Raw genomic sequence first — 27413 nt, 5'->3', positions numbered from 1 at the left:
GTGAGCACTTGATATGGACCAGGCATGTGCTTATTGTACGTATCTTCAAACTAATTCTGTGATTCAGGCATCAGTCCTACTCCTTGACTGAAGAAACTGTGGTGTAGAGAAACTGTGACTTAGCAAATAGCCCAGAGCTGGGACGCAGCATCCAGGGCCATCTGACAAGACAACCCGATGGCTGTCTATATGTGTTTATTTGTTTATACCCCACCTCCTGACTTTGAGGCAGCTCAGAGAGAGCTGTATGATACAACAAAACAACACAAACAATAATCGTGAGGAAGGTGTGTTAAGGGAACTCAGAAGACGCCAGGCTGTCTTGCAACATATGGGCCTCAGGCTGGGCTCTGAGATTCCTAGCAGCCAAAGCAAAGAAAACACAAGCTCTTCCCCAACTGTTGGTGTTAGTAGCATAAACACAAATCAAACACAGACCAAAGGCCCAAAGAAGCACAATTTTTTCCTAAGTTCAAGTCCAAAAACAACTGTTTCCCAAGTGACCTCTTAGGGAGGCCAGAACGTAACAGAACAATTGCAGCATGTCAGCAGCCCCAGCGCACATGGCCAGGGTGGGTCTGAAGGAGATTGAGGGGCTGAGAGTCAGCCCAGCGTCCTTCTTAGCTAAGCCATGGCAGCTGTGTTAGACTGGGTGCCGCGGGTTGTGTGCAGATTGGATGATGAGTGCATGGAAGTAAAGAAGACAGGATCAGGCAGAGGGAGAAACTGACCCAGAATGTGACTGCACCTGAGGCCTTAGTGATCTGGAGGGAACGCAGGAGCTGAGATGCTCCCTCAGAGTTGTCCCAAATGGAGGCTAGGGGGCCTGGCCCTAGTGCCCCCTCCCCAGCAGCCAGTCATTGGCCACAGGCCCAACTCCAGGTGGGGCCTAAACCTTGAGCAACACTGTTCACCTCTGCTGAGGGCAATTCCCAGGGAAGGACATGGCTGTGAGATAGGCCCAGCCTCTAGCAGATGGGTGTGCAGGCCCTGAAGTGGGGTCTGGGCAGAAACGACAGCAGCCACAACAAAGAGCCTTTGGGGACAGCGTCTGTGAATGAGTGCCCCTGCAATCCATGAGAAGCTTCCCAGCCACGGAGCTCTTGTGGGGACAGAAGCGTCTTCCCAGGACACAGGCCTCCCACCTGGGCTTGGACAAGGCAGACCCTAGGAGCAGCCAAGGTGCCCCCAGAATATAGCATTGCCTGTGTTCTGACACACTGGTCGACAGGGCCTGAAGCCCCACGGGCTGCTCCTTTTAGCACGGGACGCAATAACTTCAGCCTGGAAACTTAAACACCCACCTAAGGTACACCTACCTACACACACACAGCTTCAGAAATAAAAGGTCCATCAAGCGCCTGGCTTTAGCATTGTTATTGCTTCCTGTTGAACCTGCCAAGATAAACTGTTTGCTAAGCATACAAAGAGGAGGCAGAATGAGGGGATGAGATGGGTGGTGCCATTCAGAGGAAACCTGCCAGGGTTAGGAGGTGACAGTGGGTTTAGGCTTAGACTTTGCAGTTTCTCAGTGATATGCTGGATGAGGTCAGCAAGGCTTGGGGGCAAACCCTGCTGGGGCAGCGACAATGACCTGTGGAGGGAAGGGGGGATGAGGAGTGTACGCCTGGGACAGCGCAGAATCTGAGGCCCTGGGGAGGGGGAGATGGGGAGGGACTGCAGGGGTCAAGGGCAGATAAGAAGGGAGGCACCTAGCAGGGAAAAGGGCGCGGCTTTGAGCCCTGCCCCATGAGAGCTTTCACTCACAGCAAGGTCCCCTCTGATGGCCCAGCAGGAAGCAACTGGCACATGCCTGATCACCAGGGACAGTGGGGACGCATCCTTATTACTTCTCTAAATGCAGGTCTGGTCTCGGGGCCGCCCCAAGGCAGAATCCACAGCTCCATTCAGGTTCCATTTGGTTCAGCCTGGGCTCGCCTAGCAGCCCTTGCCCTGCATGATTGTCAGTTGGAGTCTGATGAACTCTAAATAGCTGCCCAATGAATAATCAATCATTTCAGAGCTAAATCAGGCTGTTGAACACATTTGGGGGCAAAGCTGCTATATCTGAGCCAAAAGCTCCCCTTTCTCTCCTGCTTTGCAAAGCAGAGCATGTCACATTAAACACGTAATGGTCTAAGACAGATTTCTGTGACCTAAAAGAGAAAAAAATGCTGAAGAGGTACACTCTCCAAGAGTCTACAAATTACATATCTAATTTATAGAGCTTTTAAAATTAGGCTTTTCATCCGAAGAGTATAAAAGACAGTAAAGTAGAACTTCATTTACTGTTTAAAATAAGCATCTGTTATATTTTTTAAAGTCAAGATTAAAATAATATAAACACAGTAGCCGTGGTTACGCTTTTCAGATTACCTAAATTTAAAAAGTCCTAGCAGACAGAAAATTTAAGATTTAAGATAGCTTTCATAGACAGATTTCCTGGAACCCCCCAGAAGCCCACTTTGAAACTTCTATCCAGAAAAACGGTTGGCTGAAACCACAGCACGAACGTCAGCATCGCTGATCGGGTGGAATTCTTCTCGACCACCCACAGGCTAACCTAGCTGTGAGCCCAGCCTCTAAGGCAACCTGCTGCCCCCATCCCCGCAGACTTCATCTTGGGGTCCCGCTGACCCCATGCTTGTCCAGCCACCTCTCAACCAGTTCCTTAGGCTTCTCCACAGAGTGTTTCCTCGAACTCGAACTCGAATGTCAGTGATTTCTGGAGCTTCTTCCTGGCCCTCTTTGGGTCTCACCGTGCACGCTCCCCGGGCAGCTTGTTCACTCTTCGGCCTACCAGCCACCTGTATGCCAGCCTCGTTCACTTTTCTACCTCTGACTTGATTCTCTCCCTAACTGTGCACTTTTATGTCCCCTGCTCTCATGGGCACGTCCAGCTAGAAGCCCCTCAGGCACCTCAGTTGGTACCTGCCTCACCCGGACCCACCAGAGACACCCCAATGCATAGCAGTCCTCCCCATCTCATCTCATATGGAGGCCTCACCATCCACCCGGTGCCCAGGCCAGGGGCCTGAGCCTTCCTCCAGGCCAGCGTCTCCCTTACCCTCCACGGTGCCCACTCACTAGTGCATCATCCCCCAGATTCACGGTCTCCTATCCCCACTACCACGTCCCTGGGTGACCAAGGCAACCTTCTGCCTGGCCTTGCTGTCTCTGAGCCTTCCCCACCTGCAGCCAGTGTGACCTTCCGGGACACAAATGAGACCTGGCACTCTCCATCTCATATCTGCAGTATCTGGCTGCTGCAGCCTCCCTCATATCCTCTCTGTTGACCAGACCCAAGAGCCAGGGATCTCCCCTACAGATTTTTGCATATGCCATTCTGTTCCTACTTGATTTCCTGACACAGATCAGGAAACAAAAGCCAGCTCCCATTTGTGGGGCTTGGCTCCCAGGCCAAGGGACTGCCGCCACGAAACCTGATTCCCAAATCCCAAATCCCCTCCTCTTCCCACCAGTGGGAGAGAGATAGGCTGGGCCTACACCACAGGCAGGGCTGCACAAAATTGAGCGACGGAGACTTGATTTGATAAAGAGGGGACACAGCTGTTCCTTATCTCCCCAAGGACACTCTTAAAGATTTTCTCCAAGTTCTTAAATAATAAAGAGGAAAGCGAGGATTTTACTGTCCAGGCTGTGTTTTCAAAATACTCTATCATTCCCCCATCACTTGCTTGGCTTCACAAAAGCAGTTCAATGACCAAGTGCCCCCTTTAAACACCCTCGTGATGGGGCTCTCGCAGCTCCTTGTTTATCTTCCAGCTGCCAGGACTGCACAGCTCACCTACGTCAACGCATAGCACAGCCTATCAGTCCGAGGATGTCCGGTAGCCAGAGGCGGGGAAAGCGGCCAGAACAGGGGTCTGTCTCTGGGTCGAGGTCCAGCAGTGTCCTCCTCAGAGTCCGTATTGCCAGCAGGCCACGCCAGGCCTCAGCTGTGCTCCTCTAGTGGGGAAGTCACAGATGGGATGGTGGGGAAGGTTCTCAGCGTGGGAGACCGGGGTTCTTCCCCGTTTCGCAGACAAGGGAACTGAGGCTCAGGACAGTGAGGATACTTGCTCTGGGGTTCACACTTGATGTGCAGTAGCTGCTCAGAGATTCTGATCCAGGACCCCAGTCTGTACAGCCCACGCTCTACCCATTGAAAAGTTGCTTACTTCATGTCCTTGAACCTAAAATCTAGAATTTAACACACACTGGGGAGAGAGTAGAGAGGGGATTATTACGAGCTGTTTCCAAAAAGAGGAATAAATCCTTTATTTGGGATCCATTTTAATACACTGCCACATTTTCATGACTAGCCTGGATTTCTCTGAATCCACTTATCTTTTTATAGTTTGACCTTTACACAGGAAAAACTTCAATGATTTTCCACTGTTTTGAATAAACTGAAATGGGTGTATTTTTCTTAATGATTAAAGAATGAAAAAACAGAGCCTGTCACCATCAAAGACCTTCAAGAGTAATTTCCCCTGGAAGATGGGGTTCACAAAACTACCCCTTGTGATGGGGCTTTCGCAGCTCTCTGCTTATCTTCCAGCTGCAAGGACTCTACCATTTGAGGTCTACCCACAAGGGGAGGGAGCTTCGTCCTGGATTCAGAGGCAGGAGTGGGGCTGGTACTCCCCCCACCTCCCCAGCCTGCAGCATGGCCAAAACTGTGAAGGCTGAGGCAAGATCATGAGGCCTCCACAGTGAGCTGATGGGACAGTGAGAGCATCAGCACCATCCATCCCCTGAGCGCAGGCCCAGTAGGTCCATTTGATGTCAGAGCAAGCATTACACCAGCACTCTGCCGAGAACCGGAGGCAAGCAGAGGATGACAGGAAAAAAGCATTCACAGTGTGAGCTGGGACAAACCACTTCAGCTCTTAAAATCTGTATTGTTTTCTATAAATGGTAAAGATAATAGTTACTTGTAAGATTATTAGGAGGTTTATATACCTATGATGGTGAGTACATAGGGTGCTCGATAAATGGGGTTCCATTCCCTCTTCAACAGCCAAAACTTTTCAAAGCACAACTTCCTGGCAGGTACCATACATGGCCCTGCCTTCTTTTTTCCCCCCCTTCTTCCGCCTTCTCCCCCCCACTCCCCCTTCAAGCCACTGATTCTCAGTCTAGTTGTGTAGGACACAGCTCCCTGGCCCATGCTGCTAGTATGAGCCTTGCACTCCCTCCGGCTGAGGTAGTTGGTCACCGATCGTCCACTCACGGTAGCTCTCACTGGCCACTCACACTGTCCACCTGCCGCTCCTGGCAGCACATGGCAGCCCACAGCAGCACATGCCCACGCCAACCTCCTGCTGCTCACGGCAGCCCAGCTCCAAGGAAAGCCATTGTTCACAACTTAGCTGTAGAGGGTGCAGCTCCCTGGCCCATGTGGGAATTGAACCGGTGACCTCAGCTTTAGGAGCACAGCACTCCAACCACCTGAGCCACCGGGCCGGCCCACGGCCCTGCCTTCTGAAGCAACGGAGATGGAATATTATTCTTCCAGGTCTTATAACTGGGGGACCCTATTTACAAAAATATGGGAATCGCAGAATATTAGTCTTGAGTGGGAATTGAGAGCCTTCCTAGGCCAATTCCTCACGGTGATGATTTTACACATTTGAGATTTGCAGAGCTACTTACCTTGTGCTTTATCTTTTGGGTGTGATTTTTTAAAAATTGAAACCAAATTACAATGTTTGTCAGAACTGTGTGTTAAGTAAAAGCAGGTTGGCTCTGAGTGAGGGCTTTAGGGTCTCTCCTTACGAAGCAAAGCACGCTACTATTGGAGGTGCTGTGGCAGTTATTTTGTTCACAGGAGCATTCTGTTTACTTTTGGATTCCAGCTACATTTTGGGAGGTAGATGTGGCTGGAAATCTGTTGAATTTTCTGATCTTGACCTTTTACGCATGTTTGGTGTTAGGTGGTTTGATCACTTGTAGGACTTGGCAGGTGTCATCCTGGCTTCCTCCCTGCCCACTCTGGCAGTCAGGAATGGCAGTATATCTTGGCTCTGGGCACTGGGCCAAGGGCACTCACGGTTCTTAATGGGCTGCTGTGAGGGTACCTGGACAGTTAGCAAAATTTTCTTCCACGTTCTCGTCATCCATTCATCCCTTGTAATGTGCAGCTCACACCCTCCCCTCCTTATTCCTTTCCCAGAAAGGTGCCCCAGCTCTCCTCCAGTCTCATCTGGCTGGGCCCAGCTCTGACCAGCAACTGCTCCTGCCTGCTTGGCCTCCAGTGCAGTGCACTTTCCCAGCATCTTCCTACCTCCTCGTTCCCTATCTCCTGTCTCCTCACTGGTTCCACATGCAGACCCTCCCCACAGCGCCATCTTTGGCTCATTTCTCTTCTCAGCAAATGTCCCTTGGCTGCTCAAACTCATTGGTCACAAAACACATTTACTTCTCCCACACCCTCATTTCTGCTCAAGGCACACTGGCCAACCAGCCACCCTGTTTCAAAACCTGATGAGCCAGACCCAAGCCTAGGAATTCTTCATGTCTATCGTTTCCATTCCTAGCCCCCAACTCCCACCCTCCTTCTAGCCCTCAGCATTCCTTGATGGCCGTCCCACGGCCCTGGGTTCCCCAGGCGATCACAGTCACTTCCCCTAGGTGCCACCGGGGCAAAGCAGAGAAGGCATTAGAAGCTCCATTTTCCAGAGTTAAAAACCGAGGTAAAGCATGGGACTTGCTTTAGCGGCCCGGTTAGTTTTATAACGATGCCGTACACGTCGGCTGTGTGTTCCTCATTGCTGGGCATGGGCTTCACCTTCTCTGATTACTCATCATCACTGCTACCTACCGGCCCTGCCTCGATTCCTGTGGGCAGCCTAGCTGGCCAGCAGCTCAGCCTCAGTCCCTTCCCTCTCCCTTGCCCTCCCACCCCTCACTTCCCATCTCTCCACCTGTGCCTGTAAGGGGAGGAGAAGAGGGGCCCTAAGCAGGGAATCCGGACAAGGGCTGGTCTGGGCCACACAAGCCCAGGCCTCCAGCCTAAACTGTAGTGGTCACTGTGACAGGGGATAGTGGAGGGTGTCAGGGAGTGGCCCTCAGACCCCAGCTCTGGGCCCCTATCTGGCCAGGCAGCATGAACCCCATAACTAGAGCACCCTACCCCAACCCCACAGCAGAAGTACCAGGAGCTTAAGGAGTTTGTGCCCATCTATGATAACTGGACTGAGGTGGTCCTGGCAGGAAGATGGGCCTAGGCCTTGGGGTGGGGTGGGGAGGGGCGCTGTATTGACCTTCCCTGCAGGTCTGACCCCCTAAGGGCTAAACACAGGCCTGCTTTGCCTGGGCACTGCCCTCCTCCATGCCCACAGGGGCATTCTGGCGTAGAGCAGTACAACAACATGGTCTCTTCTTGCTGGTCTTCTTCAACTTGTTTCATTCTCTCTCTTCACACCTGAATGCTGACCAGCAGCCACCCCCACCCTCCCATAGAGGCAGCCAGTGATGCCCAGCCGATTCCCCACTGGGGCAGAACTCGCTGGCATCTGCTGCAAAGTCTGAGCGATTCCTGACCTGACTCTTCAGATGCCATAGTCCTGCCCTTAGGAGTCTTCATTCTGCCCAACTTTCTCCATTGATCAGAGGATCAGGGCCTGTCAATATCGCAGGTATCTCTATTACTCTTTATTTTACCTAAAGTACTCTAGATACTTTAGGTAAAAGAGTGTAAGGCCCTTCAACTGGCTTGTAAGTCCTTCTCTGTGCCTGAGAAACTTTTGAATTAAGAAGCAAAAAACAAACAAACCAAAAACCCAGGCTCTACTTTAGAATTTCCATCCAGAGTGGTGTAGAAACAAAATGACTCTCAGCCAAGCCCCACAGCAAAGTGAGGATTAGTCGTCCGAATGCTTATGTTCTCACAGCTTTTCATGAGTCTTAGGGTCCAGAGTCAGGGTGATTTAAATCCAGTAGCTATTTATTCTTAACCCCTTTGCTTAGGGTTGCCAGGTTTAGCGTATAAAACCACAGGACAATCCTATCCCTCAGGCTGGGGGTGGCAGTGGTGAGGCCCACAGGGGCAGGGGCAGGCATGGCGTGTGGGGTGGAGCAGTGGAGGCACCTGATGCGTCGTGTGGGCCTGAACCTCAGCACGGCATCTGCCGTGTTCAGGTTGGTGGGGCCGTCCCAGGCCGTCCCAGGCCGCCCCGCAGCCCTGCCTTCCCCCTCCCCTGCAGCATCTGCTCTGAGCCCTGGGCTTCCTGACTCCCACACAGTAACCAGTTTGTAATACTAACACCAGCACTCACTGAGCACTGGTGTGTGTGGAAGCTGCGCTGGGGGTCCTCTGAGGACGAAGTCTTCAGTCATTGGGAAGCAAAGTTGGGGGGCCAGAGGCCTCCTCAGGGTCTTCACAGCACTTGAGTCTCACAGGCCTCAGGGGACAGGCAGGACTTGTGTGGACGCCCCAGTTCTCACATGGGTTGGAGCATGAGGCTTGCTTAAGTGGGTGACTGAGCTCAGCCTCCTCTCTGGTGGATGTAAAACCTGTGTCAGGGCGGGAGAGGGATGTGGTGGACCCGTCAGCCTCCGGGGCACAATGTTAACCACAATCATCAGGACCACAGCAGACTCAGCTCTGAGCCAGGCTCTGTGACAGGACTGTGCATTTTACCCTCAGGACACCTTGATCCCGTGTTACTAAGGAGCTATTCAAACCCCCACTTCAGAGGTGAAAAACCTGAGGCCCAGAGAGGAAACCAGACTTATGCAAAGCCTCCCATCAGGCATTAGACCTATTGCCAGCTGCTGCCATGCGCTGAGGCAGACTCTGTGCTCCTCACTTCAGACAACTGCCCCCCCCACCCTGCACCAGACCCAGCAACAGACCCAGCGTGGGTCAGACATGAGGCCCTGCCTCGCCACAGGTGATGTTTTGTTTGCAGACGCCTCCCTCCTGCTGGGGGCTTGATGTCCAGCCCCTGACCTCAGGTGCCTCCAGGAGACCCGGCCCACATGAGCCCAGGGCTCTGTTTCTCAGGAAAGGCATTCTCTGCCACAGTCAAAATGAGCCCTCTAGGGAGAGTTCAAAAAAATGGTGAATGAAACACAAAGGATCTTTAGAGCAGCACAGGAACCTGCACTGAGTAATTGAGGATAAAAGGCAACTGCACACCAGCTGGGAAAACGCAGTGTGTGCTCAGACCCCACCCTAAGGCCTTCTGGGAGGACAGCTAGAGACAAGCCAGTCTTCTCATTAAGGGTCCCTCTCCTGCTGCCATCTCTCCCCTCCACCCTGCCAATACCACCTAGCACCCACAGGGCCCTATGATACCTAAGCAGAGCCTCTGGATAAGCGCTTCCTCAGAAGGGCCATGACAGGTCCTTCTACAAAGAAGTCCGACATCACAACTGCACTCACCCATCCAACGCTTCATAACCGCCCCCTGCCCCTGGGCAGATCCATCCAGGTCTCCATCGCAAAAGCTGGCAGGTGTGATTGTTGTCACCAAGAGCTCTGAAAATGCTCCCACTAAGTTGTAAATGGTATTTCATTTTATGGAGACTCTTTCCATTGTTAGTTTGTGAGCCGTTGTCATCCAACCCTCACTGAGTGGCTACTAGTAGCAGGCGGACAGCTGGGGATGTGTCCTTTACGCTCCTCAGTTCTCAACTAGGGGAGACAGGGCCATGGTTGAGTTTTTTATGTGCAAAGTGTAGGGCGCCGTTGGGCAGAGCAGAGAACTAGAAGAGCGGGGTCCTGGGCCCTGGCTTGCTCACCACAGGAAGCGATTCATTCAGCAACAATCTGAGGGAATCAGAGTGACCCTAGGGTCTCCCCGATCTTAGAGGGTGTGCCTCTTGTTGTTGCCCAAACTCTGCCTCTCAAATGCACACAAAAATTTCAAAATCCATTTTTTTCTTTCTAAATGGTTTTGAAATCCCTCCCCCATTTCCCCAGGAGTTTCCTCTGCCTCCCTTGCTTTTATAAATTCACACATAATTAAATGCTCAAAAATTGATACACTTTGTCAATTTTAGTAGCTGACCCTATGTAATTACGTTTTCATTTTCACCTTGGATTACAGGAAGCTCAAAACTCGTTCAGAGCTTGTTCACAGGAGTAACGTTAGCCAGTGTGATTAGAAAATTGGTATTCTCTTTTCGGACTGGGTTCTAATTTCTCATTTCTCTTTTAACAACCTCACTGTCCTATCTTTTGTTATAAACCTTCACAAATCTTTTTTCAATAAGAGGAGGAGAACAAATGAAGTCAATTTAAAAAAAGGAATACTCTTAGAGTATGTTTTCAAAAGAGATTATTGGTCATTTAAATTATCCTTTCCCAAGGAAGAGAGCTTTAATCTATGCCTACGAGCAGGGTTCTCCACACTTCCATGATGCTGAGTCAGACACGAATTTGGTAAATTGATGGGGACAGTTTTCATTGCCGATGTTTTATTTTTCCCTTAAATGCCCTTAGCAACCTGTGTGTGAATCAATGCATCTTGCCAAGTTACATTTATGGCTAAGCAATAGTTATAACATGCCTGGACCTGCACCTCAAATGTTCACCTCAAGCAAGATATGTGTCCCCTTTAATCTTTCCTCATCCCTGTCTGGCCCCCATACACCAATGTCACTGAGAATTAATCTGAAGACCACATTAATGAGCAAACAGCCTAGAACACCCATCTGATTTTATAGAAGCTTTCCTCAGGCAAGCATCAAACCCTCAGTCTCCACTCCACCCCCACCCACTGCCCCGCTGTGCTGCCGTGAGGGCCTTCATTCTTACCAGCTGATTATGTTCAGCAAACGTTTGTAAACGGTGGACGTGTCTCCTCTATGCTCCGGTGAGTTTCCGCCCCCTGGAACTGTGTTTTCTCAGTCTTTTGTGTCCCCTAATGGTGCCTGGAACATTTTGCACATGATAAGGAACTCAAATAAAATGAACAATAAGCATCCCCAACCAGCTAGAGCTTTTTACGAAGCTCTCAATGAAAACACTGAACCACATCAATGTCGACACAGGCAAACATGTGGAGATGCGGATGGCAGATGCCCAATTATGCTGAAACTGGTGAATGAGCACAGGTTATTTGGGGCTGGTGAGCATCTCTCAGCTGGGCCTGGGCTATGGTGGTGACAGGCTTCCTCCTCCCTGGGGCACAGTCCTGGCTGGGAGAGGGCTGGGCAAGGTTTGCTCATCCACCCACCAGCCCAAGCCATCGCAGCCGACTGCCACTGCGGGTCTGTTGCCCTGTCCCCAAGGAAGAAGAGGGCGGGTTAGATTTATTTTCTCATTCGCTTTTCCATTTCACAGAAATATCATATTTTCTAGACGAAAGTGTTAATTATACCAGAGGCACCATCAACCGGCACTCAGTGATAACTAGATATTCAGGAGGTTGACATGTATATTGTTTCAAGCAGCTCCGTGATTTATTATCTAATTTAGATAAATGGCAAATAGTGATATCATAATAGCCCCCTTTTATTCTGGTTTACGCCTCATTGTCTCTGGGTAGAGAATAAGAAATGAATCATCCAAGAGGCCCCAGGAAGAATGGCAGGCTGGCTGAGAGCATAGACTTGAGCGTCAGATCCATGGGGCTTCAAATCCCAGCCTGCTGCTGACCAAGAGCAACAGCTGTGACCATTGGGGGCTTCTCAGACGGGGCCGGGTTGAGGAGTAAGTGAGGCAAAACACTCGGCACTGCATCCAGCATAAAGGGTGTGCTCCCCCTGTGTTAGTTGTTGTTAAGTCCTGGGTTGTGGGCAGAGGACGACTAGATTGCCACTCTGAGGGGGTGAGGCCCAGCTGGCAGAGGGGGAGGTGTCCACATCAGTGTCTGCATTGTCCCCCTAGAAGCAGGTGGGGAAGCGATGCAAGGGTTTTACTGTGAAAGGGCCAGGCCTGGGGCTGCCATCGTGTAGCTGAGCTGGCATTTCTCCAGGGGCCATGCCATGTTTACTTACATTTCTGAAAGAGGAGAAAGACTTGCAGACGACACGTTTTACTCCAACTCACCATTTCCATGTGAGTGTAGCTAGGTTCACGATGCGAGAGGAACGGAAAGCCTCCAGACAGCATGATTCTGTGCACCGCCTTTCCTGATGCCTGGCCAGGCAGCCAGCAGGGTCTTGGGAACCAACCACACGGTCCCGGCCAGCAGGACAGAAGATGCTGGGGCAGCCGTGTGTGACCCCAAACCTCATCCAAACACCTGCAGTGGGGGAAGAAACCCTGCTGCCACCACCCCCTCAGAGTGCCTTAGAAATAGGTCTCCACCCAAATGCTATACATTCCACAAAGAATAAAACCCCAAAGTTAAAAATCAAATCAGCAGAAGAGGAAAATCCCACTCTCTGAGAGTCATCAGCTGTCAGGATAAGAGCCAGCTTCTACCCCAGCTTGGCCCATGGGGCCCAGCAAGTCTGGACACGTGAGCGGGGTAACAGGAAACCCAGAGCTGCCCCACTTCTGGTGTTGCCAGGAATGACGTCTCCCACAGTGTTCCAAGGCACTGGAGTGGCCCCGTCAAGCACTAGAACCTTTTCATTGCTAACTCCTGTGGAAAGCTTGCTTTTCTATGTTATATTCTTTGAAACAGCATTTCAGGCTGTCGTGACACCCCAGATTCTGTACTGGCTGGGCTGCAAACACAACAGCCTCTAGGGGCTAGTGCCTCAGTGGCAGGAGGGCTGGGGCACAGGTGACTCCCCACCTCTTCCCTGAGGGACCCCAACTTGTCCCTGCAGTCCTGCTACTACAGATTCCTTGACAGACACGTCTTGTGCCCCACCCCCTGCACGTTCACCCTTGTGTTTGCTGAGCTGTGGTCACGGGGATTCCAGGATTAAACTGAGCAACCAGCCAGGGGTAGTATGCTGCCCACCATGCCGGCCACGCTGTGGGCTCCCCAGGAAGGCTTGGTGCTCCCTGCAGGATAAAGGGGGTGGGCTTCCAAGAGCTCTTCTCAAGAGCCATGGCCCCTCTGACTCCTGTGTCACTCCTCTAGTCACAGGCACTCAGGAAGTGCTGTCACGAGAGAATGGGGACCTTCTCTCCTCCATTACAGGACAACCCACCCAGTGGAGCATTCTTCGGGGCATGATGACCAGCCCTGGTTTTGAAAGGTAAATTATCATGCAAGCAATCAAACATCAGCAAATCCATTCATTTAGAACACTTGTTTTCTATAAAGGATTAGACTAGGAAAGAAATTAATCACACCAAATCCACTTCCAAAATGGTTACAGAACTCATGATTACGAATAATGATTAGAAGAAAAGACTAAAAACCCTGGATGTTGAGAACTCATGTTTGATACTTAGCTAATCAAACCAGTCTCCCCGACACCAAGCAGCAGCTCTCCTCCAGGCTAGGGGCGCTGTCTTCGGTATTTTCAGGCATGAATGAAGACACAGGTCATGGTGAGGCCAGGGCACTTTTCTTTACACAGAGGTCAGTTCCGACCTACAACAGATTTCTAGTGGTGTCTGCCAGGTGCTATTCTGGGTGTCACGGATCCCAAAGTGAACAAAACAGACATAGTCCCTGCCTTGGTGGGGCTTTGCCCTCTAGTAGAGGCAGAAAGACAATACAGAAATGCATATTCATTGGTGACATTTTAGAAAGAAAAATGGCGCAGGTTAAGGGGAGAGGGTGATGGAAGGGGGTGTTATTTTGTACCCGGTGGTGTAGGCTATTCCAAGGAGGTGACACCGGAGTGGGGACCTGAATACAGTGAAGAAGTGAACCCTGTAGACCTCCGAGGGCAGAATGTTACAACAGAAGCAAGGCCTTGGGGTTGGAGGGGCATGGAGCTTGAGGTGCTGCACCCAAATCCCTCTCCAGCCTCAGAAGGCAAGACTAACTCATCATCATTACAGAACAAACCTTCTCACCAGCAAGTCAGCAGAGTTTGTCCCAGTCCTGCTGAGCCCTTCTCGCCCTTCTCAGCATCTTCCTGGAAGCCTCCTAATTCAGCACACAGGGGAATTCCGTTCCAGCTGGGGGTTGCATTCCTGACTGAGATATCAGCATCCAATCAGGAAAGGCTCTGACCAGCCATCGCCTTAAACACAGTCACAGCCCCCACAGGACTATATAACCAGTCAGGCCACCGGAAGGACGCCCCACACCTACCACCATCAGCAAACACACGTTCACTGACTTCATGTGGGCCTTGCCCTGTGGGGCTCCAACAGCTGGTGCCAAGATGAAAAGCCTGAATGAGTCATGATTCTGGCCTAAAGCTTGTCCTCAGATTATGACAAATGTGCATGCCAGAAACATCTTAGCACCTGGATGCAGCCCCCTTTCTGGGGCTGGTATGTCTCACACCATCGCCATTTCATAGGGGAGAGAAACTGAGGCTTGGAGAGGTGGGGTGCTGTCACTCAGGATTCAATCGGGGAGGCGTAAGGATGGACTATGGAATCTGTTCTAGGAATTAGACCTTACCGATTGGGAGAGGTGCTGGGGGAGCAAGGGTCCAACGGGGGACTTGATGGGTCAGAAGAAGGTTGCTAGCCAGCCCTGTTATGAGTGAAGGGACATCAAAACTTGCAGGGAGGTCTGGAAGGCAGGCCCTGCAGCCAGGCGAGTGGGAGGAGTCTGTGGAAAGTTGTTGGCTCCTGTGGCCGCTGCGTTGGTGAGTTTGCAGAGAAGGGTCGGGTGTGGGTCTGGGATCACTATGGGTGAAGTGGGCTGGCAGTGGGAAGGAGGTGGGGACAGAAAGTTGAATCCAATCCAAAAGTAACAGATCCAATCATAATGAACCAATAATCAGATTATCATTTGGCCTATGTGACGCCCAAACCACGAGTCAGAAGAGAAGTTCTTTCCCACTGGGACTTGGTCATGCACAGGAGCTTAGTAGCTGAGAATTACCATCCTCAGGCACAGAAGGGGCAGGAATGGCCAGCTCTGAATCTCTCAGGTGCGGTTTGCACAGGGCAGTGTTCCAGGTGTCCTGGCACCTTTGTCAGGATTTGAAGGATGTGACCACGGCAGGATGAGGCTGCAGGTGGGCACTCAGCCCCCATCTGTGTTTGAAACAAAAGAGTGTGTGTACCGACAGTGGATGGTACGGAAACAGTTTGCCCCTTCCACTCATTTTTTTTTAATTGGGGAAGGGGTACAGGACTTTATTGGGGAACAGTGTGTACTTCCAGGACTTTTTCCAAGTCAAGTTGTTGTTCTTTCAGTCTTAGTTGTGGAGGGTGCAGTTCAGCTCCAGGGCCAGTTGCCGTTGCTAGTTGCAGGGGGCGCAGCCCACCATCCTCTGCAGGAGTCGAGGAGTCGAACTGGCAACCTTGTGGTTGAGAGCCCACTGGCCCATGTGGGAATCGAACTGGCAGCCTTCGGAGTTAGGAGCACGGAGCTCCAACCACCTGAGCCACCGGACCGGCCCTCTTTTTTTTTTTAAACTTGCAGCAAGTGGAGGTTGATTCTTGTCGGAGTCTAATCTGACCCCCACTGTTGTCTAACTCATTGGATCAGCTTCTACATCTTGATGAATGTTGCTCAGAGACACCCTATTGCATTAGGAGCTGATTATATCTGATTGACCATGTAACAGGCTTACATCCACTTCCTGGGATGCAGCAGAAGGGCCTGATGGCCACCAGGCTGACCCCTAATTATCTCTTAAACTGGAGCCCAAATTGGTCCTGCCAGCGAGGCCCCACCACTAGGGGGCCACCCCAGCAGAGCTATGCAGGACTCAGTAAGAAGCCCCACGCAGCTGGTACCTCTCCAGAGCCCTTGAACCTTGACCCTTACCCAGGGCCACATCACCCCAGACGCATGTATCTGAGGGCGGCCCCTTCCAGATGCCACTTGCCAAAGGAGGGAAGTCGGACCAGGAGGCTCTGTGGGAGGGTGGATTGAGAAGACCTCTAGTTTCAGAGTCAGATGGACCCTGTGCAAGTCCCAGCTCCTACACTGTGATCTTGGGCTCCATGCTTTATTTCTCTGGGCCTCAGTTTCCTCATGTGTAAAATGGTGACCAGTAGCTGCCTGCTGTGGTACAGTGTGATGACATCAAGAACTTGGGCCCAGCCATGTGGACCCAGGGGTTCTGGGGCATCATGGATATCACTGACACGCCCCATTTATAACAATGTGCACCGCTCTGGACATGGTCACTGCAGATGCCATGTCCATACCTGGTCACTGGCTGAGTCTTCCAATCAGTGAGGACAGGGATCCTGGCAGTCTTGACAAGCAGCGGCTGATTGGGCTCCAGAGCCCTCCAGAAGGAATGGGGACCATCACCTTCCCCCTATATTGCCGTCGGCTACCTCTGGGGGCACATGGGCCTGGAAGGTCCCTCTGTGTCGGTATACCCAAGATGGGATGGATGACACTTACCTCTCTGGATCCCATGGGACTAGAAAGGATCCCCTCCAGTCTCACTCCCCTCCATCCCAGGCAGCCGCTGTACTGGGGAGTAGGCAGGAAGACACCAGTGTTGTCCGGTTTACATCCAAAGCCTGGGGGACAAGGGACTGACATTCACAAATGAGCAAGGTGGTGACCGCATGTACAGTGGGGCTTCAGGCAGTGGGGCAGTGGCCCCTCCTGCCTCACCCCCAAACCTCCACCCTAAACCCAGCATAGGAGGCCGGGTAGTAGGAGAGGCCAGCTGTCCCTTCTGGGGAGAGCAGGGCCTCACCCTGCAGCCTAGCCAGGCCTGATTTTGAATCCTGAAGTGACCTCCCCCACCCCCACCCAGAGTTTATTCCTTCGTATTTGAGTTGCAGGGAGCAGTTCTGCGGGCCTGAGGAGCCGGAGGGTCTGTTCTCTTTGTTCAGAGCCAATAACTACAGGTTCAGTGTTTAAAAACGTTTGAATCAACAGAGGGACTATTTATCAATATTTAAAAAAAGAAGTGTAATTAGAGGTTGGTGAACCAGCAGAGCTTCTGGCCACGGATGTCAAAGGCTTCCTTGACCTGGAGCAGGGAACGGAATGGAAAGCGACCACAAACACGGGCTGCCATGGTGTGCTCTGCCACAAATCCCACTTGACAGGCGCTCCCCACTGAGGCTCATAAAAGATTCTGTGGCTAATGGAATGGCATTTCACATGTGTCCACATTTTTTCATTCCTAGGTGGTTTTACTTTCTAAACTTGGGAATATGGACATTCTATTTTAAGAACATTAATTACTGTCCAATTTTAATGTAACTAATGTGAACAAAAAAACCAACTTTGAACTGAGGAAAGGAAACAGAAATAATTTATGGGGTAATTTTGTGTTCACATCCCTCAAGATTGCCTGAGAACATTTATCTAATGCATTTATTTCTGGTCAAGAGAAGTGAATAACCAGCTTTTTGGTGGTTTCTGGAGAACGAGTTGAGGGCTGGCTCCATCTGCCTCAGAGACGCCAGTTCAGGCCACCTCAGGCCACCTCAGGCTAGATTCCCTCCTCGGGGCTCAAAGAGGTAGTGTCAGGAAGGTAAAAATAGAGTGAGGGATTCAGCAACGGCTTTGACACATGGTTTTCTCATCCCAGGGACTGCCATGTAGGGCCCTTCCTTTTCCAGCTATTAAAAGTGAAAAAGAAAAAAAGTAAGATTATCTGAGAACAAATAAAAACAGTGCTATATTTTAGCCACCTTTCTGCATTCTTCCACATTCTCCCAAGTGCTCTTTTCATTTTCTCTTTCCTCACCAAAAATGGGATGAGTCCCAAGGTTCTGTCCTTGACCCCCTATTTTCCTCCGCCTGCCCTCCTTGACAACGGACATCTACAACTGTGGCTTCAGCACGGGATCCACGTGGCCACAGCCCCGGCAGGTTCCAGGGACCTGCCCACCTCTGGACAGGCCGCTCCCCCTAGGAGGTCCCCAACATCCCACAATCAGATTCGGCATCTTCCTTTGAAGGGGTCACATTTGGGGCATATTCCTTCCCCCACTTGTGATTCTGCATAACCTCGTCTGTATGCTGGTGGCCAGGACTGTTTGACATGTGACCCTGGTCCCAGCCCCTCCAAGCTCACCTCTGAGGCAGGGCTGGGAACAGTGGGTGCTCACTGAAGGAGGCCCTAATACTAAATGGAAGTGGAGATGGGGAACACTTCCCAGAGAAAGACTTTTCAGCTGAGGACTCAAGGTGAGGAGCAGCCAGTCCGGCAAGGTGGTGGTGGCGGGGGTTCCAGTGGGAGGGAGGACAGCGTGAGGAAAGGCCCACCCTGGGAAAGACTGGGGACCATGGGGAAACAGCGGGGCTCTGGTGGCATGAGCAGGGGAGGATAAGATTGGCAAAGAGTGAGACAAGATGGTGGGCTCAGGGATGGATTTTCATGCTGGGAGCAATGAAAATGTCTTAAGCTGGGAAGGGGTGCTCAGATTTGTAGGTAGACAGATGATAATCCTGGCTTCGGTGTGGAGAATGTATGGTGGAGGCAAGGCTGAAGGACCCAGTGAGAGACAATGGGGCTCAACTATGGTGTCTCCCCAAACCCCTGGCCCTCCAACAACAGCTCTCCCTGGCTCCTGCTGGTTCATACCTCCCAAGCCTCACCAGCTCTCTGTCCGAGACAACAGTTGTGGACCAATTCACACGGTTCACTCGGGGGTTTGTAATTCACAAACAGTGGCAGCATCCACCTCAGATCCCTCTGGGCAGCAAAGGGGGTGGGGGTGGGGTACTCCTCCCTTGCCTGTGGGTGCCTCCTGAGCAGTAGGGAACGCTGTGGGATCGAAACCCTAGCCAGAATGGAGCCATGGATAAGTCTCACGCAGAGTCTCTAGCTGTGTGCCACTCTCTAGCTGTGTGACTGTGGAGAAGTCACTTAACTGCCCTGAGCCGCAGCTTTCTTCTCTGAGTATCAGAATAATAGAACCGAACCTGCCAGGCTGTTCCTATGAGAGGATTAAATGGGTGCCAGAGGATTAAATAAGAGACTATGATGTGACACTCTTAGCACAGTGCCTACACACAGTGGGTCCCCAAAAACGTTGAAGAAAATGACGATGATCTCAGCAAGCTATGGGTGCTAATGCCACAATGTGAGTCTACACAAGTCTTTTAACCCTTCAGTTTACATTTTTGCATATTTCCCTTTACACAGGCAGCCTAATTGATGCACCAGTTCAAACCACTGGGAGCAATTTTTTCATAGCTCTTGCCTGGTGTGTACAGAAGGAATTGAACCTTTTGGTGATGGACATTCTGACCTGGCGAGAAAGCATTATATTAATTCAACCAAGGTTCCTGAGTACCTCTCAGGGACGGGGCTCTGTGCTTGGTGCTCAGGGGCTCTGAGCTGCAAGTACAAAGCCCGGTGGGTATGCGATAGAGGGGAGGTGGTGATAGCTGGAGAACTGAGCTCTAGAGGATGGGGGCCCGGTGGACCGAGCAGGGAGGTGTTCCAGCCTCGGGACAGCATGTGCAAAGGCATGGAGGCGTGAGAGAGCATGGCACGTTCCAGGAAAGATGAGAGCCAGAGGTCAGGGCCATGAGAACAAGTGAGCGGGAGGAGGGGAAGGCAGAAGTGAGGACGAGGAGGCCTGGGCCCCAACTTCAAGGGCCCCCATGCCAGGTTAGACAGAGGGGTTGGTTCTGTGTGTGGAGGGAGATCTGGACAAAGGCAGAAGGAACTCAGGGCTGCTCGGGTGGGAGTCACAGGCTTGGAGGTGGAACATGATGGAAGGGCTCAAATGCAGGCTTGGTGACCCTGCAACCATTCAGGCAAGAAATGACGCTTGAGGGGAGGTGCTGGCCAGAGAAGAGGGGGAACAGGGGCTGGCAACGGACTGCAGAGCTGAGAGTGATTGGCCTTAACTCTGAGGGTGAGGGAGGGGCCAAAGACAGAGCCTCTGTGGCAGCTGGGAAGGAGGCTGAGCGCCCAGGGCCCGCCGCTGGTCAGCTCAGGGGTCCAGGGCACAGGACTCCGCCTCCCGCCTTCCCGGCACTGCTTGCTATCTCCCCATCTTTCACTCTTCTTTAACTGCCACCAATAGAAGACCAAATACTTTTTAATACTTAAAAGAATGAGGAACTGGAATGTTTTCTATTTCCTCCTCAAACAGAAAAGCAAAGTTACCCATACACGGTAGGAATGTCTAGGTTTTTATTTTCCCTTGATGCATTTAAAAAAAAAAGACCATTCAGACCCTAGGATGATGTTTGGTGACCCCTCTTTGGTGCCCTGCTGCCCCTCAGTGGCCTCCCCCGACACCGAGGGACCTAAGGCTGCGCAGACACATCTCAGTCTCATTATAATCCAAGGGCTGGGATGAGACCCTGACATGACAGCTCTTACCTGTGGGATCTGCAGATCTTCTGCAAAGCCAGAGGACGTGTTCTTAAACCCTGGGACGATGACATTTTAATAAAGTTTCAAAAGATGATTTCACTTTGCAAGACAAACAGCTAATAAAATAGATTCTTTTTTGGTAACCACCCATACAGCAATCAATCTGTCACTTGCAAAACTGCTTCATGAGAGGTGTGAAATGAGGCCGCTCTGGAGTTCTGTGGGAACAGAGAGCCCCGAGAAGGCTTCCTCTCACCCAAATTACACTTGCCACCACAAAACAGGGAAACTATATGATTCAGAACACAGGAAATACCCAGCTGATTCGTTTCTCAATCAATACTCTTTTTTGGAAGATAAGCCGGCCCACACCTACTGTCATCACGTGTTTCTCTGGCCTTTGTTTCTTTTCAATTCCATCCCTATAGGGAGAAAAAAAAATAAGTGTTTCCCACACAGGCTCCTTTCAGAAAAAAAGTCATACCATGGGGGCTTCTTCTGTGCAGCAGCCATTCAAGTAATAACTTGAAACAAAGGGTCATTTCGACACCACCAACAAAAATCAAAAGGAGGAGCCTGGGTCATAAAATACCACCTGAGGCCACTGTCAGCATAAAGTGGCTCTCCCCTCACTCACTTTATCTTCAGATCTGCTCGGCTGCCTTGTGCTTTTTCTACCTTTACTTCCCTTACCCTTAATTCTCTCACTGCTTAAAAAAAAACAGTCTCATTATATTGTACATAGAATACAATCAGTCATCTTAAATCTTTTTTGGAACAAGACGAACTAGATTTCAGTTACTCAGAACCTTCCTCAAAGCAGCTCTAACTGAAGAATTCTGCCACACTAAACTTAGAAGGGAAACAGGTTGCAGTAAGTGGTAAATACTTGTACAGCAGTGTCTGTACACAGTAGGCGCTCAATAAATGTCAATTAACTTTTTTAATGATGGAATCTGAAAAGCTTCAGGAACAAAAAAGATGAACTGGGTAATAACTATGACTTTGAAAGAAATACATGACCAAAATATCACTAACAGGAACAGATCAGAACAACCAATGGCTGTAATTCCATGGTGAAAACTATAAAAGAATTGAAAAACATCTGGAAGTAGCAGTTGGCATAACTAAAACAATAGAACAAACAAATCAGTGATGTTGAGGATAAAATAAAGCATCAAACCAGAAATGTAGACAAAGAAAACAAAACAAACAGAGGTACAAATAACTGATTGGGAAAATGGGAAATGGTATCATAGCTCTAAAATAGGAGAGAGAGATTAATGAGATGAGGCATTTGATGAGGGAAAATTCAGAAAAAGAAATAACACAAGAAAAATTTCACGAGATTAAAAGCAGCTTGGCCTAGAATGAAAGTAAACACACTGTACCTTTCAAATTTAACTCTAAGGGAAAGAAATAAGCATTTGCTAGCAACAATTTCAAATGATAAATTATCTGACAAGCTGAAGTGAAGGGAGATATGTTCTTTTGAAATTGGATAACATGACAAGAGAACTGACATCACAAATAATGAAGATAAAATGAACCTCTGGAAAAAATATTCAATTTTAACCACACATGTATCTTCTAACCACATATCAGTTATACTCCTAAACAAGACTTGTAGGAGAAAACAAAGTCATTTAAAAACTGGGGAGAATTTATGCACAATTATATTTTTTAAAAGCAAAGGAGAATGTCTGACTTTTTATAAAAATGTAAAAGACAAAAGCTGATATAACAAGACAATGGAATGAAAATGGACCAATTGAAAAAGAAAGAATAAGTGATCTGAAATGTAATCACTTCTAAGACTCACCTACACTCTAATAATTCCCAAATCCCAATCCAGCCCAGGCCTCTCCTCTGAGTTCTAGGCCTGAATATCCCACTGCCACATGGTCACATCCAAGCAAATACCCCTCAATACCACAACCCTGCCTTCACTCACCTCATCCCTAGCCAGAGAGCGACCTCAATGCCTGCATAGTTGCTTGAGCTGGAAACTTCTGAATTCATTCCTGGTCCTTTCCATGATCGTCGACCACCCTTCGACCCATCCATTTGTATTAGTCAGCTAGGGCTGCCATAACAAAATATCACAGACTGAATGCCTTAAACAAAAGAAATTTATTTTCGGGGGTGGCCAGTTGGCTCAGCTGGTTAGAGCGTGGTGCTCTTAACAACAAGGTCACCGGTTCGATACCCACATGGGCCATTGTGAGCTGCGCCCTCCACAACTGGATTGAAACAACTACTTGAGTTAGAGCTGATAGGTCCTGGAAACACATACTTAAACAAAACAAAACAAGTTTAAAAAATTTATTTTCTCACTTCTGGAGGCTAGAAGTCCAAGCTCAAGGTTCTGGCTGATTCGGTTTCTGGTGAGATCTTTCCTCCTAGCTTGCAGTCCTTGAGTGCCCTTCCCTTTATGCAAGTGCGAGGACGAGGGAGCTCTCTGAGGTCTTTCTTATAAGGACACTAATCCTATCGGATCAGGGACCCAACCTTATGACTCCATTTAACGTTAATTACTTCTTTTAGGGTCCCATCTCCAGATACAGCCACACTGGAGGTTAGGGCTTCAACATAGAAATCAGAGGCGGGGCAGCTCATCTCACCAACCATCCCTAGAAGTTACTCTGAGGTACTTCTGCACCCTCCCTAAGGTGGCAACCAAATGCACAGACAGGCCATCTGCACATGCCTGTCCAGCCACGCCTCTAAACTTGCCTTGGTGTTAGGGGTCTAGGGATTACTCTTTCACCAGAGTTCAGTCATGACCTTTCCCCAAGGCCAAAAGCTGCTCCACACCCTATCCTCAAGGAGTTTCTGCTACCCCAACCTCGTTTCAGGTCTGCATGAAGTCTGACCCTGATACTCAGCTAGAGGGCTGTGTGACTTTGTGGTGTTACTGAACCTCTCTGGGCTTGAACCATGTGGAAGGTACCTGGCCCAAGCCAGTATCACCATGTGGATAAACAAATCAACCTCCTAGGTGCCAGGCCCTTTGCAAACACTGACCCATAAAGTCAGTGTTATTTCCTCATTTCCAGAAAATAGAAACTGAGGCTTGGAGAGATTCCTGGCCTGAAGCCACTACTTACTGGTCTAGGGAGGTCCGTCCAACTCCACAACGATTTCAGCTGCCCAGGCTGTGTCTCAGGAGAGGCAGAAGCATCCAGGAACCTGGACCAAGCTTTGTGCACCCAGAGACATGGTCTCACTTGGAGCTGCATGTCCGTCAGGGGTCACCCCAGGTGCTGGTCTGTGGTCTAGGGCCCTGAGGGCTTGAGGTTCCTGGTGGACAAGCAAGCAGGCATGTGCTTAGGACCATGGCTGGCTCCACAGACACTGCCTTGCTGTACTGGGTAACTGTCCCACTTTCCGTGCCCGCCCCCCAGACCCGCCCTGCCCACTCCCAATGCCTATTTAAGCAAGAGGCCCTGACTCCACTGGGTCCAGGCACCACCGGCTTCCGGAGCTAGGAGAGCAGTGTTGCAGGACTCACTCATTCAGGATGAAAGGTCCTTCTGTTTCACCATTTCCTACCGGTGCGTTTTGAATGATGCTGCTGAGCTGGGCTGTAGTGGGAGCTGATTCTGCTTGCCTGGGAGTGTATAGATGTGTAGCTGGCAGAGGGAGGCTCTGATTGAATTTTTCCCATTTTTAATCCTTGACTTGATGTGATCTAATTTTCGAAGTGGGAAAAAGGCTGTAGTTTGTGAAAGGACAGAGGAGACCAAAACAAGGTCTGGCTCAGAATATCAACGATCTGACATGTTTTTCTTTTCTTTTCTTTTGAGAAAAGAAAAGGTCCTGTAATTTCAAGGTTGTAGAGATTCCATTTCCCCTCAGGAACCTCTCCCTAAATAGTTAGTTCCTGTCATTTAATTCTATTTTGAAAAAAAGTACATAGGGGATTTTTTCAGAAGAGTGTGGTTGGGGAGAGAGGATGTGCAGCTTGTAGGGGACAGTTTAGGAAACATCTGAGGACCAAGACCCTTCCTGACTGAAAACTTCTCATTGAGAGACGAGAGTGAACTCTTCGGTTCTCGGAGAGAGGGAGGTGAGGCTGAGTCGCACACGCGGGAAGGCTCAGGAGAGGCCTGCCTCTTTCATGTCCACTTCCAGATGCTTGTCAGCCTGTGGTCTAGGGTTAGGTCAGCCCAGCAAGAGGGTGAAGGACAGAGATTCACGTAGGTGGTCACCCTGGCAGGTGTCCCAGGTATAGGGGACAGAGCCTCTCCTGGAGGCCAGGCCAGAAGGCCACCCTCTGACCTCTCATCAGGTTGGACGCCCCAGGCTATGGATGGAGAGAGATGCCTACCAGGTGATTAACTCAGAGGAAATAAGCCAAGGTGCCCATATAGAAATAAGGGCCTTTAGGGGATCGCGAGTTACCTCATGTAGAGTAAGGACCTAGGAGCTCTGGCTTCGTTCTTCCCACCCTGGTCTGGCAACATCGAGGACCCATGCCTACTTGGTCTTGGCCATGATCATTCCAGACCCTACGTTACAGAGGAGGGGGCATCGGAGACTCACAGGTTAAATGACCTGCCCAAGACCCTTTAGCTGACTAGAACTCATGTATTACTGGAGCTTTTCTATGTGGATTCCTAATCAGGAGGGCACCAACTGTGTGTCACATGAGGAGACACTCCTGTTAGCCCTTCTGCAAACAGCTTTAGTTTGGGGGCAGAGGGACTGGGCCTCAAATTTCAGATTCTTCTGAAACCGTTTGGCTGATTGGCAAAATAAGTGTATATAAAGGGTGGGAGCTGGTCCAGTGGGGCCCTGGGGAGTAACAGTTGCTCCGCTCAGGATGTGGGAATGGGAAGAGGTCTGTGGACAACAGAACTGGCTGGAGAAGGTGGAGGGCCAGGGAGCGCTGCTTGGGACGGGCCGGGGCGGGGCTGAACTCCCTGGGCCTGAGTCCAGGGGGCGGGGCCAGGAGCCTAGGATTTGGCTGGAAAGTCGGGGCGGGACTTGGGACTGGAAAGCAGGACAGAAAAGCCAGGACTTCGCCTGAGGCTGGAGGGCGAGCTCAGAGAGCTACCTGGGGCCAGGAATCGGAGCGGGATCAGAAATCCGGGGATGTGGCCTGCACCTGAGGTCAGGGGCGGAGTAGAAGGGCGGGGCCAGGGAGAACAGAATCCCGCCTGCGAACCCCCGACTGGCACCAGTGTCTTGGGCAGTGATCCTCGCACTGGGTCTGCGAGGGACGTGGGAAGCCGGTGGCATCGTGTCCAACGGCCTCCGCTCACCCGAGTGCCCATCTTACGGTCCCCTCCGGAGACCCCACTGGGTTCACGCAGTGTCTCTGCTGGGTCTCTTCTCCACTGCCTTGTCTACCTGTCCCCTCCTTATCTGCTGCGAACCCCTGTAGTTCTTCCTCTCCTCTGCTTCCTGCTCCATACCACCCACACAGCTTGCTGGCCACTGTGCGTCTTCCTGGGCCTGGGTTCCCCTAACCCAACGTATCTTTGCAAGACAGAGATTACAGAAAGCTCCTGGGGAGAGCTCTGATTGTTCTAGATTCCCCTATCAGATCAAACCCAGGCCCATGGCTGGAGCTCTGAATTTGCCTCCCCCCGTCCCCCAGCCTGAACATTCCAGGCCTGTCTGGGTCCAACTGTTCCGGTGGAGGTCTCATCCCTCTCACGCGTGGAATCCTCCCCGTCTGTCCTCCCCCACCTTGCCCACCCCAGCCTGTCCAAGTCAGTCATACAAACCTTCACCCCCTGACTGCACTTCGTCCTCAGGGATAGCCGGGCCCACACCCTCTCCATGGCGACAATAAGGGTGCGGCAGTGCCTCTGACCTGACCGGCACGGGTGGGGCCCCTGGGTCATTGAACGTGGCTCACCTGTGCTGGGCTGTTCTGCTGGGGGTTGAGTTCCAGGCACCTCTGTGAACCGCTCATCATCTCCTTTCAGGCCCTTGACGCCACAGTGACGCCCCCCTCTTAAGACAGAAGGAGAAGACAGTCCCAACGGCTCCTCCTCAGGTAAGACAGGGGCTTCTGGAAGTGGGGGTGGTGCTCCAGGCCTCCCTTCATAGGCTATTAATGTTTCATTATATATAAAGAGGCGCTGTGGAGATTAAGAAAAGGTTCTGCTGCTTGGTTAAAAAGTTTGAAAACACAGCTCTGGGGTAAGCAACCAGTCTTCCTGTGGAGGGAGTATGTCTGATACACACAAATCAATGGAGAAAATACAAACTCCTTTGATATGTAGGAAAAGGACTGAGGCAGCACTTCACAAAAAAATGAGGGAATACAATTAAATATCCTGGCAAATGGAACCAGATATCATTACCCAATAAACTTATTTTTTTTAGTTGGGGAAGGGGAACAGGACTTTATCGGGGAACTTCCAGGATTTTTATTCCAAGTCGTTTTTGTCCTTTCGATCTTAGTTGTGGAGGGTGCTGTTCAGCTTCAAGTTGTTGTCCTTTCAGTCTTAGTTGTGGAGGGCGCAGCTCAGCTCCAAGTCCAGTTGCCATTGCTAGTTACAGGGGGCACTGCCCACCATCCCTTGTGGGAACCGGCAACCTTATGGTTGAGAGGACGTGCTCCAACCAACTGAGCCATCCAGGAGCTCAGCGGTAGCTTAGCTCAAGGTGCCGTGTTCAATCTTAGTTGCAGGGGGCAGAGCCCACCATCCCTTGCGGGACTCGAGGAGTTGAACTGGCAACCTGGTGGTTGAGAGCCCGCTGGCCCATGTGGGAATCGAACCAGCAGCCTTCACAGTTAGGAGCATGGAGCTCCAACCACCTGAGCCACCGGGCCGTCCCCCCAATAAACTTTTTAAAAACACTTTCATGCTAAAGCCCAGAGCTGGTAAGGATGCTATGAAATAGGGACTCTCAAATAACTTGGGTGGAAAGCTGTTTGACAATATATATCAGAAGCTTTAAAGTTTACCTAGTAATTCTACTCTTGAGTACATCCTAAAGAAATAATTCAAACTACTAGGCCATTCTCAGGAATAAAAGCAGAAACCAGCAATACGGTGAACCCCTACAGTCAGGAACCTCAGCGGGACCATTATAAGAACCCACTCCCTCCCAAAGGTTGGCAAATAAATGTTTTCAGGGTTGCCAGGGAGATCACCAGGCTCGAGGTAGGAGATTTGGGGGTC

The 27413-nt window shown here is 50.6% G+C and overlaps 1 protein-coding gene and 1 long non-coding RNA gene across 4 annotated transcripts in view; one reads left to right on the top strand and one right to left on the bottom strand.

Moving 5' to 3' along the window:
• The window catches only part of SMPD3 (sphingomyelin phosphodiesterase 3), a 78158-nt gene that overhangs the window by 25783 nt on the left and 24962 nt on the right, over positions 1 to 27413 (top strand). For 2 of the 3 annotated variants that reach the window (XM_081032676.1, XM_081032678.1), the window contains exon 2: positions 26208 to 26278. The gene's annotated coding sequence lies outside the window, so the exon portion shown is untranslated. Of the gene's footprint in view, positions 1 to 23761; positions 23823 to 26207; positions 26279 to 27413 lie in introns of those variants that run through there. The other variant, XM_081032677.1, reaches the window with a different exon arrangement.
• On the bottom strand, positions 3647 to 13950 carry LOC308489403. The gene is made up of 4 exons (XR_013992092.1): positions 13892 to 13950; positions 12011 to 13378; positions 10775 to 10890; positions 3647 to 4220 (listed from the first exon to the last, which is right to left on the bottom strand). It is a non-coding gene; the product is annotated as an uncharacterized lncRNA (long non-coding RNA).

This window comes from Rhinolophus hipposideros, assembly GCF_964194185.1.
Source record: "Rhinolophus hipposideros genome assembly, chromosome: 21".
Classification (NCBI taxonomy): Eukaryota; Metazoa; Chordata; class Mammalia; order Chiroptera; family Rhinolophidae; genus Rhinolophus; species Rhinolophus hipposideros.
Note: the sequence above shows the minus strand (reverse complement) of the source record. Positions and strands in the feature narration are given on the sequence as shown.